This window comes from Alligator sinensis, unplaced genomic scaffold (genome assembly GCF_000455745.1).
Source record: "Alligator sinensis unplaced genomic scaffold, ASM45574v1 scaffold505_1, whole genome shotgun sequence".
Taxonomy (NCBI): Eukaryota; Metazoa; Chordata; order Crocodylia; family Alligatoridae; genus Alligator; species Alligator sinensis.
Window position 1 is genome coordinate 2,594,847 of NW_005841940.1, and position 6,000 is coordinate 2,600,846.

A 6,000-nucleotide genomic window follows, 5' to 3' on the forward strand; every position below is an offset into this window, starting at 1 on the left:
AGCACAAGCCTTTGGGTTTATAAAAACATTTACTTGTTTGAAATTCAGTTGCAGGTTCTTCAAAAAACACAATTTAAAATTAAACTGACGCTGAAAGTTGCTGCAAAGTTTGACAGCCAGGTTTAGAGTAGAGAGAGAAAAGCACTCAGTTTGGCATCTGCGAGTGGGAAAAGGTCATAGACATGTTATTTGGTAGGGACGAATGGTAGACAGAAGGGGGATTTTATCGTCTGTGGTGGGTAGGGAGAGTGAGGAGTTTTGGTAACCAAGGAGTGAAAAATATGAAAGGATAGTTGGGAATTTGTTCTTTTTGGTTCTCCAGGTATGAAGCTGGTTGCAGAGCAAGGACTATTTTTGCCCAGGCAGTGATTAATCCCACTGAAATAACCTGACCCTGTCAAAATAGCCTCCCTCATTGTCTTTTCATGGCATTTAGATGATGTACTATGTTGTGAACAGCCACTGGGAAATTTTCTGCTGATCTAATGACACAATTTTAACAGTGCAGGGGTCCACACTTTCAAGAGATAGAGCACCAGGACAGACAAGACAGACAAGACAGCCAGCTGCACTCTGGGCACACCTGCTTTACAAGGATTTTTTTTTTTGATGTGTGAAATCTATTATCTCTGATATTTGCCTCCAACATATTTAACACACTTACGTAACTGAAATAAACTCAGTTCTTTTAACAGATACCATTCAGAAAGGTTAGGCAATTTACATTTGATTTACATAATCATACGTTATGCCCAACGTATGATCGTCATTAAGGAAACTGGATGTATCCTCTGCATATACTTTTTTCATGCCACAATTTCAACTGTGATGAAACAGGTACTGTTACTATTTAGACAATGTATGAAGTACTAATAAGGATCATGGAAAAAAGGCTTCACAAGGCGTGCTAATAACAGTGCCATTTCTAAGACCAGGCCAAGGAAAAAAGAAAAAAAAAAAAAATGGTGACGTATACACTCTTACTTTTACACGTGCAGGAAAAGATGCAATGGGATCCAATGCAAAATCCACACAATTGTGCCTCCTGCCAAGCCATGTGTGTGGCAGGAGGCATGACTGTGGAATTGCGCGTTACATCCCATTGTACCTTATTGCCAATGCAGGTGGAGCTGTGATCAGCTGATAACTCCCAGCCTCAGGGACAACTCTGCTACACGTGCAAATTAAAGCTGGATAGCAACCAGCTATAAAGTCAGTACATATTTTCGAGGTCTAACTTTATAGCTCGTTGGACCTTTTATGGTATGATAGGTACTTTGCATGTATAGCTGGTCTCAGTTAACTGCTCATTAACCAGTTATTTGCATAATAACCGTAACATGCAGAGGAGGCCTTAGGGTTTATCTTAGTGTCCACATGCATGAGTTAGCGCAAAACTGCTACAGCCCTGTACATTTATACCCAAGCTTATTCTGTACTGACTAACATTTCTCTGGAGAACAGCCCACCAGCATAATATATGTAGGTCTATTGGTCACATTAAATTAAAAACTTCTCGCTTCAAACAGTCAATGGGATAGAAATTCTTTTCTTCCAGTCACAGCTAATTCCACAAACATACTAGCCCTATCCATCTCCCTGCTACATCCACTAACCACATGTGCATCCAATAAATTAGCTATAATTGGACAACTGGGCAAGTCTGAATTTCAGAAGTGGTCCTGCTGAGAAAGTTCAGTAACAGTCACAGGAAGCTGTCTCAAGTTAATTTACCATATTTACCTGAATCCAAGATGGCTTCAAATTTAAGATGACCTTCCATTAATTAGATTCTATATATGAAAAATTATAACATTTATAAATTTTCCATGTACAGACCCTAATTAGTGGAAGGATGTCCATGTTCGTCTCCCCCACTGCTGTGGCAGTGAGCAAGGAGCAGATCCCTGCCTCTTGCCCTCCCTAGTGTCTATCCCCTCTTGCCCTCCAGGCCTGCACTTGCCTCCTGCCCACCCTCCACTCCTTACCCCCCTATACCCATTTCTGACCCCTGCTATCGTTCCTTTCATGTCTCCCCTCCATTCCCCCCACCCTTAGCTTGCCTTCTGCTGCAGCTCTGTCTGAGCTTCAGGACAGTCAGCATGAGCAGCAACTGGAAGGAGAAGGGACCAGAGCCAGAGTAGAAGGTGAGGGGAAGAAAGGGGCAGCTGGGAGATGGTGGAAATGGGGGAGAAAGGTCTCCCCCATTCCCCCCTCCCCCCCAAATGAGCCCTCTTGGACCAGGGCAGTCCTCAAATCTAAGACAAGCTCTACCTCCCACCCCAATGCTGACTGGAAAGAGGAGGGGGGAGAAATCTCTTGGATTCAAGAAAATGTAGCAGATTAAATGAAAAATAATGTCAGCAATACATAGCAAGATTAAAATACAGTTGTCTACTTCTGACAATTATAAACTGCTTTCAGAATGCCAGCAAATATCTCCATAATTAAGTTTTCAGATGGACTGAGAGAAGCAGAGAGGAAAACAAACACCTTTCCAACTACCATATGGCTGTGGAGCAAATTTATCATTGGAATGATTTCAATGACTAAGAAAAAAAATACTAGGAAACAGACACAGATTTTTTGGGGCGATACCTTTTATTGGATCAACTCCATAGTTGGAACAGATCAAATCTAAGTCTGTCCCAAACACAGAATTGGTCCAATAAAAATATCACCCCCCAAAATCCTTGCCTCTTTCCTGGACCAACACAGCTACATCACTTCAAGATTACCACGGTGACATCCTGATTTGACTAGCAACTGAGAATTAGTCAGAAGGCAGGTTAAATATGCACCTTATAGACCAGAGGTGGGCCAGATCCGGTCCGCCAGGCCATTCTATCCAGCCTGCGGAGCCCATAAAAAAAATTTAGAAAATTAATATTTATCTGCCCCGGCTGCCTGTCCTGTGGCCCTTGATGGCTTGCCAAAACTCACTAAGCGGCCCTGTGCTCAAAATAATTGCCCGCCCCTGTTATAGACTAACTAAATAATATATGTATAAAATTTTTGTTCTCGCTCTCTCAGGAGAGAACAAAAATTTTCATGAACTCTAACATGGCTAACTACCTCTCTCAATTAAAAATTAGTTAACAACTGGCTGAAAGGTATATGGAAAAGGAATTTTACCAGCAAAATTTTCTCCAAGGCAACAACGTATGTGGAAAAATGTTGTTAGTCAAACTCAAACTTCATGAACATAACAGTATGCTACTGGTACAATCACCATCAAGAAGGATCACAGACCGATTTCCATAGTCATCCCTTGACAAGGATTCCAACATCACTATGTCATGGCTTTCAGGCAGCTATGTCTTTAAAATTAGAGTGCATGTTTCAAATCTTAGAGAGGACAAGATCTTATCCTCCTTTTTTTCTAACAATACTCTAGGTCAGCAGTTCTCAACCTTTTCTGATTCAAGGGAACCCTCAGAAAATGCTAGCTTTTAGTTTTCACTTGTCTTCTATGAAAAAAAGAATGCAGTAGTTTTTCTGTTGCAAACAACTGCAAAAGCCCACAACAGGTCAGAAAGCTTTTAACACTATGGATACCCATTTGAATTCCCTGGGTTAATCTTGTGAATCATGTTTGCACTTCCAACAGTGCCAACACTGCATGGCACCTAGACCTCCCTTGACAGACTCTCAAGGCACCCTGATTGAGAATCACTGGTCTACGCTTCTTTACCATGGTTTTCCATTATTTATTTTTATGCCTAAAAAAAGCCTGTAGACATGAAATGTTTTCACATCAGATAGAAGCATTATTTCCATCAGACTCCAGTTTTTCTTGGCTTTTTTGCCTTTAAAAATTATCTAGGTCAAGTAGTAGAAACAATTATCCTTCATAATAGAATTCAGTTTTTAAAGGGTCCCTTCTATTCAGAGGAAAACCAGAAGTCATTAAAACAGAAACAGATCTAATACTTTTACTAACATTTTTACCAGCAAACTTTATTTATATCTTTTCTTTTCCTTACAACCCACCTTGTTCCAAAACAGTATTACCGTTCTACGGTGGACAAGATAGGTGGGCAAGCTGCTTGACAGAGCTCAGAAAATCTATGGCTGAGACTGGAACAGAGTTCTGGTCTCTCCTTTCTTAAGCTGTATATTAAAAGACTACCTTCTGTATGCTTCCTCTATGAACTTCCTTATTTATTCACTATATTGTGAGGAAAAAAAAAAAGGATCTCTAGAAAAGAGCTCCAACAGTGAACTGCTAGAGAACTATTCAAATTTGTTTCCAGGTGATAAAAATAAAATCCTAACAAAACACTTTTTCAAAATAATTTTGAGTCTTTAGGGGTTTACACGTTCATGTTTCTCTCCAAAAACATGAAGAATAAGAAACTACATATTTAATTAATATTCTCTTACAATATGTTAATATTCTTAAGTCTGTATTCCTTTATAATGCAGGATTCATTGGTGATGTGTAGAGGGTGCAGGCGGGTACACGTGTACCCCGAGATTGGTGGTACACCCCGAGAGAAATGCTGCCGACAGCACCTGTGGGTGGTTGCCCCCTTTGCTGGCTGCCAACACCACTGGCAGCATCTGCAGGCAGTCACTGATTGCTGCTGGCCACTGCTGCCAGCATCAGCAAGTGGTCACTGATCACCACCCCCCACCGCCTCCCCAACCACTGTGCCTGCCTGCAGGAGCTCCCTGATGCCATGCCCGCGCCACTGCCACCTGTGGGCAGTTGCTGTGCCCCTCCCAGCCTCTGGGGCACACATTATTCATGGCAGGATTCCTGTGAATGGCAAGGCAGAGAAGCACTAACGTTTATACCAAGAAAAAATAATCATTACATAACCTGCAATGATAAAACTTGGAGCAACAATTATCATTAGCTTATTTTAAGAAAATGACAACCAAAACCGATTGATCTTTTGGACAGAATTACAAATTAGTGGATACAGAAAATGATGAATGTTTAATGTCTTTAGATTTTAGTAAAATATATGAAAAAGTCTCAAAAAAAAAAATGTAAAGCATGAATTCAAAGTGGCTTGGATATGAATTCTCTTATAAAGTGAAATGTTCCGAATGGACCATAAAAAAAAAAAAAAAAAAAAAAAAAAAAAAAAAAAAGAGGGCATGTTAAACAATAATATATTAGATTTGGGAGAATACCACTGGAGGAGAGTTCAGAGTTAGATCTGGTTTGATTTAATTCCTTCACCAACTAGAAGTACGAAGAATGTTAGTAAAATTCACATATGCTACTAATTTGGCTGGTACTGTAAGGACAGAGAAATACCATAGTTACACGAATGCAAGAAGAGGTTCCTCCCCACCCCCGCCCCCCCATCAACATGGGGGAAAAACATCTTGTTTCCATTTGCATATGACAAAACCTCATTAAATGCATTGTCCATCATAAAGCTGTGGCCAAAAGCAGCATGTGCTCAGTAATGGAAGCCAACTATGAAGTTGATTAAATGCAAGCAACACTAAGCATACTATAAACCACATGGCCCATATTGGGCAAACATGCGGATGGAAACCTACCACAAGTATAGGTTAGTGAAGCCCATCTGAATAAGATATATGGTAGTGCTTAATAAGCACAGTCCCCCCCTCCACTTTTGCAAGTCATGGTGAGCCACTATAATGCATACATTTCAACTTCCTTTTCACTCCCACAGCTCATCTGTGCCCTTCTTTCCCATTTCCAATGATTTCTGTCTGTTCCTTTTTACCAGCCTTAAATATCTGGCAAACATCAAAGAGGGCCCCCAAACAGTTCACCCAGAATCCCTCTGTTGCTCCCTCTATCAGCCTGTCACATATTAGTGTGGCCTTGCTCTCCATGAAGTGGGGCCAGACCAGGCTGCCCTGTACCTCATCCACATATACATATTTGGAGGATCCCAGGACTTGTGCAAGAACACAAGATTCCAGTCATGGGTGGGAGCCAATTAGCACATGGATCCTTTGTGGGGGATATCTGGAATACACACACATAGTGTGTGAGAATGCCGA

At 41.0% G+C, this 6,000-nt stretch overlaps 1 protein-coding gene across 1 annotated transcript in view; it reads right to left on the reverse strand.

Annotated features, from left to right (window-relative positions):
• The window catches only part of CABIN1 (calcineurin binding protein 1), a 210,814-nt gene that overhangs the window by 22,833 nt on the left and 181,981 nt on the right, over nucleotides 1-6,000 (reverse strand). The window lies entirely within an intron of this gene.